General features: G+C 42.2%; 1 protein-coding gene and 1 non-coding gene across 2 annotated transcripts in view; one reads left to right on the forward strand and one right to left on the reverse strand.

Annotated features, from left to right (window-relative positions):
* The window catches only part of RIMKLB (ribosomal modification protein rimK like family member B), a 98,633-nt gene that overhangs the window by 43,562 nt on the left and 42,742 nt on the right, over window positions 1–12,329 (forward strand). The window lies entirely within an intron of this gene.
* TRNAD-AUC (transfer RNA aspartic acid (anticodon AUC)) lies at window positions 4,858–4,930 on the reverse strand. Its single transcript has one exon. It is a non-coding gene; the product is annotated as a tRNA-Asp (tRNA).

Raw genomic sequence — 12,329 nt, forward strand, 5'->3', positions numbered from 1 at the left:
TGCATGGAACTGACTAGCACGTGCACAAGTGACTTACTGCAGGCCGTCGAACGTCTGAGATACCCAGGAAAAAGCAGTGGAAGATGGGAAAGCACAAAGAAAGAGGGAGGCAGGCAGAGATGCAGACAGCAAGCTGGTTTATTCATCTGTTTATTGGCCTGTAAAGAATACACCCATTAGCTGAAGGCCTCTGGGCAAATGTACAGAAATGTTATTACTACAGTCCAGTCCAACTAAATTAAATCCAGGGCCTAGACACACACATGCAAGAATCCCATAAAAGGAAGGAAAGGAAGGGAGGAGGGTTATATGAGGGATGGGGCTGGGGGGAGAGTAGTGTGTGTAGAGGAGTGAAGCAATCAAGTAGCAACAGCCAAACTTAAGAGATGGAGTCCGTGGAGGACTTAGGAGCCAGCAAACGGATGTCCTCACAGCACTGGGGCCGGGGAAAGCGTCCCGCCTCTCAGTAACCCGCAGCTCTCCAGCACCCCGTTCTCCGTGCTCTCCATGCAGTGTCCTTTGTTTCTTCCTTTCTGAGATATTCTTTTCCCCAAGTCTAGTAAATAAATGCTTTGTACGTACATCAAAGCCCAGCTTACATGCTGCTCTTCCCAGAAGCCTTTCCCGGTCCCCTCTGCCTCTGAAGAGGTCATCATCCTCTCTACTGAGCTACCTCTCTGTGTCTTTTTATAATTTTGGCATCAGCTTTAGGATATCCCTTCTTTTACATATCTGTGTTCCGGATTAGACCGAGAGGTCCTTGATTGCAGAGGCGAAGTCTCACTCATCTCTGGCCGACATCATGGTTAGCACAGACAGCAACTCAAAATTTGGTCATTTGGACTGAGTTGATTGAGATGAAGACTTGAAATGGGAACATCCTATTTCAAGATAGAAACATTCAAATACGGAGTCAAATGCAAAGAAGTAGAGGATAAAGCTGTAGAGAAGAAAGGAGTTTGAGAGAAAACAGGAGCACCACCAGCAGCGTCTTGATCCAACACGAGAAGAATAGAACTATAGGAAACAGAGGAACTGGGCAACAGTTACTCCAGAAATCAACTTTGGCAGAAGAGCTATAAAATCAGTGCATGTGAAACGTGTAACTCATGTCAACAACAATGAGTGTGTCTGTCTCCCCATTTTACTCTGTATACATTTTTAGATGGCATTGGAAGTTTTGCGCTGTTACAGCCACACTCTCTTGACCATACAAACATCAGATGCTTGATCCAGGTTCACGATTCTGTTAGGTTTCCTGAAATAGAACCTACCACACACACACACACACACACACACACACACACACAAATTAAATTCTTGATAAAAATAGCTATAGACAAAGAAAATAGGACAAATATCAGAAATTGATTAATCGACAGGAAATCTCTATCTTCCATTCTACCCATCAAAAAAACAAAGAAACACAGAGCCTGGAATTAACAAATGTTAAAAAAAAAAAAGGGACGTTCAATGTATATAATTATTAACAAATAATATTAGCCAATATAATCATTGAATGTAGCACATTTACATGATTGATATGTTTATTTTTTTTGGAGGGGGTAATTAAGTTTATTTCTTTGTTTATTTTTAGAGGAGGTACTGGGGATTGAACCCAGGACCTCGTGCATGCTAAGCATGCATTATACCACGGAGGTATACCCTCCCCTCTATCCCTTCCCGTCCCTCCTTTTTGAAATGTGTCCTCCACTTGGCATCTATGACGTTGCTTCCCTGGTTTACCTCTTAGCTCTGCTCAGTGTTCTCTTATATTTCTTACTGTTTTTCTGCTTCCCCTTAAATGCTGGTAGTTTTCAAGGTTCTTCCTGAGCCAGCTCTCGTTTAACTCTACTCCACTCCTGTGTCTATTTACCATCTATTGATTTATGCTTCCAGATCTATACCTCAGTATGCTCTGTGTTTGAAGGTACAATAGCACATCTCAAGTGGATGTCCCATTGGCAGCTTCAGTCAGTTGGGCTTTATATTATAGAGAGTAAAATCGTTTAAGCAGAAAGGGGAGGGGGGTGGGATGTATAGCTCACTGGTAGAGCACAGGCTTAGTATGCTCCTTAAAAAAAGGAAAAAGAAAAGTGGGGAGGCGAATGTAAAGAACAGACTCCCAGGAACAACTACCGAGAGACCCTAGTGTTCCTCCCGCCTTCTGGAGGCCACCTTCCATGCTGTGATGTCACCACCCAGGCTCCAGACCACACTGGCTCTGCTGGAATCCATACCAGCAAAATGGATCCTCACTCCCTGCCTCCTACTTTATTTACCTTGGATTTCAATTCAAGTCTTATGCTCGTGCGTATGGTGGCTGGAACCTAAATCCCATCCAAACTCTAGCTGTAGAAGCATCTAGGGTATGTAGTTTTTAGTTTTTCACCCTCTCTAGTAGAGGAAGGTGCACAAGGAGAAAGAACATTTGAATAAATGTTGAGTAAGCTAAATTGCCTTTTCTATGCATATGTAAAATTGAGTCATCTTCCCTGCAAGTCTATCCCATCCTAGGACTGTGTTGTTACTGTTACCCCATTACCCAATTGAAGCAAGTATGAGTCACCCCCAGTTTCTTCAGTGTCTCTCCTTGCCTCACCTTGATTCCCAGTATGCCTGCATGAATGTGCGTGCACACACACCCACACACACCCTTTGTTGCCAAAATCCTGCTGATCTTACCTCCCTAATATCTTTAAAATCCATCCACTTCCTCCATTTTATTTCCATCACCACTTTAGTTCAGTTCAGTCCTGTCATTGCTCCAACAGAATCTTAACTGGTCTCCCAGTTCAGTGTTTCCCCAACTTTGTTTATAACAAAAAGCCCTAAGAGCAGTTTTTCTAGAACTACTCCAATTAGGTCACTCTGGCTTAAAAACCTTAAAGATGCCTCATTCTCTTTAGAATATGGGTGGACCTTCTTAGTTCCATATCTCATCACCAGTTCTCCAGCCCGCCCACCCCTACACGTTTGCATCTTGCTTTCTGGCCACACTGAACTACTTACAGTACTGTCAGATCTCCAGGCTCTTTTGCTTCTAAGCCGTTGTACGTGCTGCGTTCTATTGAAAAACCCCCATCACAATCCTTAATTTACCACAACCCATATGTTCACTTGGCTAATTCCTACTCATCATTTACAACTCAGCTTGGGTAATATCCCCGTTGGATTGTTTCCCTGAGAGTCTCCACTTCCGTGTGGGCTGATTGTGGGCAGATGCTTTGTTCAGTGTTGCATGCTCAAAACCAAGCACAGGGACTCACCCACCCATTCCCTGCGTTAGATGGAAATGTTGTCTGGGGACCGGAGAGGCTGTAGTTCCTAAAACTGGACACAAGAGGGCAACAAATCACTTCTCCGAACCAGTTTTGCGGTCTGGTTGCCTTTTCCTACCTACACCCTATTTACTATCTCAACTGACTGTTGTGCTTCATGCAGCACAGCTCTTGAGCTTTGCCCGACAGGATGGAAGACTCCTAATGACTCAGAACCGTACCTCATTTATATTTGGCTGCCTGCTCAGTGCCAGGCACTTCACCAAGTACTACGGGTAATTTAAAAATGTGAATCAGTCACAATTCCTACGTTCGAGGAATCAAGAATCTTGTGTGAGAGAGAAGTGATGCTGAAATTTCTTTATTCCCTGATGTGTGAAGAAACAACTGAGAACTCCTCAGTAGCACTGGCTGCTTAAGAGGATAGAAAGGTTTACTATCAGGTGTAAAATGAGATAGAAACTTAGACTCCTGAATGATTGACGTGTTTGAAAAGCGTGATCACCACCAGCCCAGTGAATTCTACCCCCAAGTAATTCTAGAATGGCTGGAGAAGCATGCCCCGTTTTAAGCCCATTGCTTCCCCGCTACCATTTCAAAAAATTTTTCTTTTTAGAGCAGTTCATGATCGCAGTGAAATTGAGTGGAAAATACAGAGAATTCTCATAGACTCCCTGCCCCACATACCAACATCCTTCCCCACCATCAACGTCCTGTACCAGAGAGGTCCACTGTTATAAAGAATGAATTAAGGTTCACTCTTACTGCTGTGCATTCTATGGGTGTTGACAAATGTGTAATGACATGGATCTACCATTATAATATCAGACAGAGCAGTTCCACTGCCCTCCAAGGACTCTGAGCTCCGCGTGTTCATTCCTTCTCCCCATCTAAGCCCTGAAACAAAAGGCTGCCTGACTGACCCTGCTACTGCCTCATAGTTTTGTCTTTTTCTATAATATATATGGTTGGAATCATACAGTATGTAATTTTTTCAGACTGGCTTCTTTCTCTTAGTAATCATGCATTTAAGGTTCCTCTGTGCCTTTTCATGGCTTCGTAGTTCATTTCTTTTTAGTGCTGAACAATATTCCATTGTCTGGATGTAAAACAGTTAAATTATGTATTTACCTGTTGAAGAGCATCTTGAGTGTTTCCAAGTTTGGGCAATTGTGAAGCTGTGATAAGCATCCTTGTGCAGTTTTTTGTGTTTTTCCTTTGGGTAAATATCAAAGAGCACAGCTGATGGATCATATGGTAATAGTATTTATTTTTGTACGAAAACACCAAATCGTCTCCCAGAGTGGCTGTATCATTTCGCATTCTCAGCAATGTGTGAGAGTTGCTCATGTTATCAGTGCTCTGGATTTTAACCATTCTAATGGGCATATTACGATATTTCATTGCTTTTGATGCTCATTTCTCTAATGACACATGATGTGGAGTGTTTTTTCCATATATTATTTGGCATCTTATCTATCTATCGGTGAGGTATATGTTCAGGTCTTTTGCTCATTTTTCAATCAGATTCTTCATTTTCTTGTTGAGTTTTTCCATTTTCTTTTCTTTTTTTAAATGGAGGTACTGGGGATTGAACCCAGGGCCTTCTGCATGATAAACATGCACTCTACCACTGAGCTATACCCTCCCCAACTCTTGTTGTTGAGTTTTGAGAGTTGTTTATACATTTTGGATAACCATTCTTTTATCAGATGTCTTTTGCAAATATTTTCTTCCAGTCTGTGGCTTTTCATTCTCCTGGCAGTTGTCTTTTGCTGAGCGTAAGTTTGGAATTTTAATGAAGTTCAGCTTATCAACTACTTAGTGTCTTTGGTGTTGTATCTGAAAAGTCATCACCACACCGAAGGCCATCTGTGTTATCTTCTAGGAGTTTCACCTTTACAACTTTGTGTTTTATGTTAGGTCTATGACATACTGAAGTTAATTTTTGAAAAGGGCATAAAGTCTGGGTCTAGATTAATTTTTTTTTTTTTTTTGCATGTGGATGTCCAGTTGTTCAGCACCATTTGTTGAAAAGACTTTTGTTGCTCCATTGTATTGCCTTCATTCCTTCGCTCAATATCAATTGACTATGTTTATGTGGGTCTATTTCTGGGCCCTGTGTTTGTTCTTAATTACTGTAGCTTTATAATGTTACCAAACCAGTCTGACATACAGACAGCAAGCCAGATGTCAGGTTTTGCAGCAGGGAAAGGGTTCATTCATGAGACAGGCAAGCGAGGAGAACATAGCTCAAATCTACCTCCTTGAAGGTGAGGGGCTTGGAGTATTTATGGAATAAAGAGGCAGGGTGGTCCGAGGTGTTGAGATTGGAGGCAAGATAAAGGTGAGCTAATCAGTGTTTTGCACAGGCAGACCTGAGTTACATACTTCTTTATGAAAGATCTGAGGGTGGAGTTTTTTGTCCTCTGACATCAAAAGCCCATCCTTCAGGCTTGTTAAAGTCTTGTGAAGTTTTGTCCAAGCTTTGGGAATCTTGGAGGGTATGCAATTTGCAGGGACAATTAAAGCAAGCTTGGTCCGTGAAGGTAGGTTATTGAGCAAGTTGGAGTCCAAGGGATCTAACTGATGACAGCCGTCAGTTTCAACAGTAAGTTTCAAAGTCAGGGAGGGTCAGGCCTCAAAATTGGTTTTTCCCGTTCAATATTGTCTTGTCTATTCTGGTACTTTAATCAATCATCCCCACGTAATGAAGCCTCCATAAAAATCACCTAATGCAAAAAAAAAAAAAAAAATAACCTAATGCAAAGCATCCCTTCCTTTGGGCTGTTCCTGAGTTTGTAGTCTTATAATAAATGGGTAATAATGAGTAAGTAAAGCACTTTCTGAGTTCTGTGAGCCATTCTAACAAATTAATGCACTTGAGGAAGGGATTATGAGAACCTTGATGGGTAGCCAGTTGGTCAGAAGTAGAGGAGGCAGGACTTGGAACTGGCATCTGGGGTGGAAGCAGTCTTGTGGCACTAAGCTTTTAACTTGTGAGATCTGACACTAACTCCAGGTAGATAGTGCCAAACTGAACTGAACTGTAGGATACCTGCTAGTTTATTTATTTACCTCCCTCATGGAGGCTCTAGGGGTTGAACCCAGGACCTCGTGCATTAGTTGGACATCTAGTATGATGTTGAAAAGCAGAGGTGAGACAGGACATCCTTGCCTTGTTAGGATCATAGTAGGAAAGCTTCTAGCATCTCACTATGTATGATGTTAGCTACAGGTTTTTGTAAATGTTCTTTATTCCTAGTATGCTGAGAGTTTTCACGATGGATGTTGGATTTTTGCTAAAAAGCCCTCTCTCCATCTCTGGGAATAATCATGTGTTTTTTCTTCTTTAGCCTTGATGCTATGGATTACATTTGGATAGCCTTGCATAACCTGGGTTAAATCCCACTGGGACATGGGATATAATTCTCATATATTGTTGAATTTGATTCATTAATACTTTGTTGAGGAGTTTTTGCATATTTGTTATTAGAGATAATTGGCCTGTTAGTTGTATTTTTTAGAAGGTCTTTGTCTGGTGTAATGCTGGCCCCAAAGAATAAGTTAGGAAGTAACTTATTAAGTAGTAGAAGCTTCTGTCCTTTGGAAGAGCTTGTAGAGAATTGGTTTCACTGATTTCAGCTCTGAATCTGACTTCTTTCCTCTGCTTAAATTGGATTTCATTTGCATCGTTTTTCTAGTTTCTAGATGTTTTTTGTTTAATATATGCATTCAATGACATAAATTTCCCTCTACACATTGCTTTTGCTGCTTCTCACAAATTTTGATAAATTGTATTTATTTTCCTCCATCTTCTAAAAAGTTAATGCGATGCAGTATGACCTGCATATATAAATATATAGAATTGCAGTGTTCATGTTAAAGATAAACTGAGGCATATTAAAAATTTGAGTTTGAGCAAAAGTGGATTTGAATCTGGTAGTGCCAAACTGGAAGTGGTTAGGCTCACTCTACCAATAGCATCCTGCGGAGAAAAACAGCAGAAACAAGGCAAGAGAAATTATTGCTCAGCTGTAGCTTAAAGCCTACTTGGCTGTTGGTGATTGATTATCCTTGGGTTTTAATTTTGTAACCCTGAGGCATCTACAAGGCTTAGATTTTGGTTTGGTTATGTAGGCTGCCTTGGAACAAGAGCCACCTCAGTCTCACGGCCCCCTGTGCAATTAATTTAACAACTTCTTCCTTTGACCATCCTCTCTTTCATGAGAGATTTACCAAAAATTTGGTATTAGCGCTGCTCTAAGTCACCATCAGAGCTAAGTTGCTCTTGTTTCGTGGTGATACTGATTACAACGTCAGGTTCATAGTAGGATTGTTTTTGTTCCTCATCTTGTTTTTGTTCTCCAAGCACAGTGAGACCATCTGATGTATTGCTGATGGCTATGAATATGCATTTAAGACCTTTGAGAGAACACAGTGCACCAAGGAAACAACAACGATGATTATTAGGCCAAGGTTCAGGACCTTCCATGAACCAAACCAATTGTTATCATCTAAACCAGAGGATGTACCCGAAGGTCATCAACCTGCTTTAGCCAAGTGGCTGATTTATTCATCTCTTGTATTTGGTAAAATACCAGTGGTATTGACCCAGGTACAAGAGGAGGAGCTTTGCTGTGGCACAAATTTCTCCTTGTTTAGCTGATAAGTAATGTCAAGCAATTATAGTAACTAAAACCATCCTAGCGAGAAAGTCTAGGGACTTTCGTTTTGCAGCTCTGGCATTAGTTACAGATTCAGGGCTGATTGCCAGAGTTAAGGGCCTGCCAGGAATTGACCTTCCTTATTCACCTGGTAAGGCTGCCAGGAATCCTGTAAACAGAATAGCAGGCCAGTTTTTCCAGGGGACCTTTATTTTTGGTTGTTGTTTTTTGGTGGGGGGGGGGGGGGTTAGGTTTGTTTGTTTATGGAGTTACCAGGGACTGAACCCAGGACCTCATGCATGCTAAACACTCGCTCTACAGCTGAGCTATACCCTCCCCACCCCAGGGTCTATACTGACTCCATAAAGTCCACTTGAGTTTTACTCTGGCTTTGAATTGCTTCTAGAGTTGCACTCTCTGTTTTTGACTTAATTTGTCGGGCAAGGACAGATCGAAGCTGACCCACCCACCCACCCACCTACATTAGCTTCTATTTGTTTCAGGGAGATTTCCAGCTAAGAGGGAAATCCAGATAACTATGTTCTGGATTTAGAGCTGCCTGTCTTTGGAATGTTTTTTTGTGAATGTTTTCCACAATGGCCTCAATGTTTTTCTTTCCCTCTGGGTACATAGTTTCATTTTAACTTAGAGAATTCCTAAAAAAAAAAAAAAAACAGTTCCTATAAGGCTTTGAATATCAGCTTCTGATGAGGCCAATTTCTGACCATAGAGCTACTTAAAAAAAAAAAAATCTCTTCAAATATCTTGCAGGTTTCAGATGGAGCAAACAGTAAATACTCCTGGTAGTTTTGAGCGACCCCAAGGATGCAAGAGGTGTCCCCGACGAGGGTGCTAAAGACACTAACTCCCCAAGATTCAGAGCCACTTCGAAGAATAGCCCAAGGGGAGGGCCAGAAACAGTCAGTAGGACCCTAGCCACAAACAGAGCACAGCCCACATTTCTGGCTGGCCGCATTTTGTAGGGGGCGGGGGTGGGGTAGGGCTGAGTGCCTGCATACACGAGAACCAACAACCTGGGTGTCCCAGGCAGGCAGAGAGCCAAGCCAAGTTCTCAGGACACAAAATGGGACAAGAAGGCCATGGCTGTCCCTGGGAGAGAAGGGGTGGATAACCAGTGGGTACCCCCAAACCAAATTCACAAGAGCCTGAATTTGGAAAGGAAAGGACAACATGAAATTTTACCTTCCTCTCTTGGCCAGGCACCACAGAGAGACCTGGGAGAGCTAACTTTGGTCAGAATTCTCACGCTTGGCTGGCTTCTGCCAGCTTTCCCAGGATCCTGTCTGCAGGCCTCGGGGAGGCGAGGAGCCCCAGCAGCTCCCCACAGTTTCCCCTCGGCTCTTTGTAGGGAGTGCTTGGCTAAGAGCCCTTTTTCTCTGGGGCATCTCTTCAATGGATCTGGGTTAAGAGTTCCCCTCTCTGGCCACTGTAATTCAAGGTAATCTTTGGTGAGGTTAACATACTTGTTTAGCCTTAAAATTTTATTCACCTAAGACCTCACACTGGACCCATCTGGTTTCTAAGCTGGACCCAGTTTGACTCCGGCTAGTTTCTGGACCCAGGCTGGAAAAATGCTCAGATAGTCTGACAGCTCACAACACAAGGGCTGCAGAGCTAGGATCCAAGAGGAACTCACCTGTGACCTCCAGACACAGTGAGAGCAGTGAGCTCAGTTGGCTCAGTGGGGACCTATACCTGGTCCCTCATTGCTCCTGGGGGTCACTGAAGGGGCCCTTTTGGCTCCTTTTTCTGACAACAGAACAGTTAAAAAATACACTGTGGCATATTAAAATTAAAATTAAAAACCCTTAAAAGAGTTTTTGTGAAAAATCAATTCTAATTGGGCAGCTCCAAACTGGTTGTAGTTAGGAGTGCCCCACCCATGGAGGTTGGGGAGAGACTTTGTAGGGAAAAGGCCGAAGCAAGGAAACGCTGTAGCTTAAAGCGTATTTGGCGGTTTGTGATTGGTAGTTCTTAGTTGTCGATTTTGAAACCTTGAGACATTTACAGGCTCAGATTTTGGTTTGCTTTTACAGGCTGTTTCAGTATCAGAGCTGGTTCAGTCCAATGGCCCCCTTGTTTAATTAACTTAACAAATTGGATTCAAGTTTAGGGAGGGCCCCATGAAGGAACTGTGGGCAGTCAGGGGTTATCAGACTTCAGTGCATCAAAATTATCCAAATCAAAAATCAAAAAGAAGGTTATTGAGCTTCTTGGTTTCAGTGTGGCACAACTGTATTGAGGGTAAGAATCTACTTTGCAAATACCTCTGGGTGTTCTTACTAAATGTAGGGCTTCCTTCATATCAGTATTTCTCAAACTGTATGTGTATGTGATACACTGAGTGTGTATCAGAATCCTCTGTGGATGTGCTTGCCAGATAAAATGCAGGATGGTCAATGCATCTGAATTTCATATACACGACAGACACATTTTTCGTGTAAGTGTATCTCAACAATTGCAATATATAATCTTATCAGGAGATTATATTCTCTTTATTTCTGCTTCTCCTATTGGCCTTTTTTCTAAAGATCTTCTGTCCTGCCTCTAGGGTCTCGTTGATAACTTAGTGGGTAACAAAAAGCTCAATAAACTGTTAAGAGGAATCTTTCATACTTTTATCTTTTCTCTCTGTTTCCTTTGCCTTTTGCACTTTGTGCTCCATTTTATCTCTCCTCTGCTTCCCCCTGCAAGTCTGTTTCTCTGCTTTTGTGCAAGTTATTTTCGTTGAAGTGTCTACGGGGGCTGTCTCTCTTCCCCTTCCTTCCCTTTTTCTGTCTGCTTTCTCCTCTTTTTCCTTCTTCCCAAGCCTTCCATGTCAAAATGAAAACCTCTGTGTAGAAACAAGTGAGGGCAGTAGGGACCAGCCCACAGTATTGTGTTCCAGAAGGAGATTCTGTGCTGACAGTCCTTTCTCACCAGAGCAAGTTCCCAGTCTCGGAGAAAAGAGCTTCAGGAAACAATTGCTTTGCCTGAGGATCTGCTGGGAGGGTGATGGATGGCACTGCAGTTACTTCAAGAACTGCCGGAAAAGGAGGGGAGTCCTTGCCAGGCAGCGTGAGGGGAGGAGGCGGCTGGGAGAAAGAGCCAGTCAGGAAGAACTCTGGAAGGGGCGGGGAACGCACGCCCGGGATGTGCTGTCTGCGGGACCTTTCTGCAGAGATTGTGTCTTTGTGAGCTGCCTGCAGAAGCCATGTGCCTGCAGAATGTATGTGAATCTATGTGTTGCTTATTTCAGATCATGGGTCTAATGCGAACTGCTGACTGCAAGAAACAGGAATGTATTGTTGAAAGGATTTTGCAGTCAGAGTGCTTGTTTGTGGTTGTGTGGTATGTGTGACTAACTTTTTGCCAAATGCGCTGTTCTGATTCCAGCTCTGAAAGTTTTTAGTGGCAGTCTGGCTGACTAAGCCAAGACACAACAAAGTCAGAAGGAAATACGGGGGCAACCTGAGATGGAAATAGAGAAGTTGTTGCAACAAGAGAGAAAAAGGGAGATTTGGAGAAAGGGGAAATGAAGGAGAAAAACAAGATAAACAGTAAAAATTCCTTCCTTAGAAAAGGAGGAGGGTGTAGCTTAGTGGTAGAGTGCCTGCTTAGCATGCATGAGGTCCTGGGTTCAATAGCCAATACCTCCACTAAAAAAAATAATAAATGTAATTACCCTCCCCCACAAAATTAAAAAAACAAAATCGCACATTAATATATATTTTTTTTAAAAAAAGGAAGAAATTCAAAAGAAAGAGGGAAAGAAAGGCAACGTTCTTCCAGATGTAGGCACTATATATATATGTATGTATATGTATATGTATATATAGATAGATCCCTAGTTTTGATATCTTGGTAAGATGTTTCGCAGTTTTTCTCCCTTCTTTCTTTCTCGACGCTGCTTATCTTGGCATGTACATTACATGTATGTTTTGGTTACACCAGGGGATCATCCAGAAAGGAACTTAAATGAGAAAGAGGGTTTTTTGTTGCTGTTAGATGAGAGAGCTATTTATTGGACATCATGGAAAGACATTCAATGTTGATCAGAGATTAATTGAACAGGTTTGGAGAATTTATTTTGGGTGATTAATATGCAAAATGTATGACATTTCAAAAGGAGAGATGTTGAAATGCACGATTTCCACATTCCAAGGGTAGTTATTGTTATTACTATGATTATTAACCAAATTAAACAGGGACTACCTACACCTGGAATGATATTTAGCTTTTAGTCATGAGAACTTCTGGATCTCGGCAGCTTAAACACAGAGGCAGCACAGCTTTGAACTTGGATGTGGGCTGGGGAGGGAAGTCCTAGTTGGGACCATCCAAGTTTTGCTTTGTTGCAAAAACACTACAAAATTTTGAT

This window comes from Camelus dromedarius, chromosome 25 (assembly GCF_036321535.1).
Source record: "Camelus dromedarius isolate mCamDro1 chromosome 25, mCamDro1.pat, whole genome shotgun sequence".
NCBI classification, from domain to species: Eukaryota; Metazoa; Chordata; class Mammalia; order Artiodactyla; family Camelidae; genus Camelus; species Camelus dromedarius.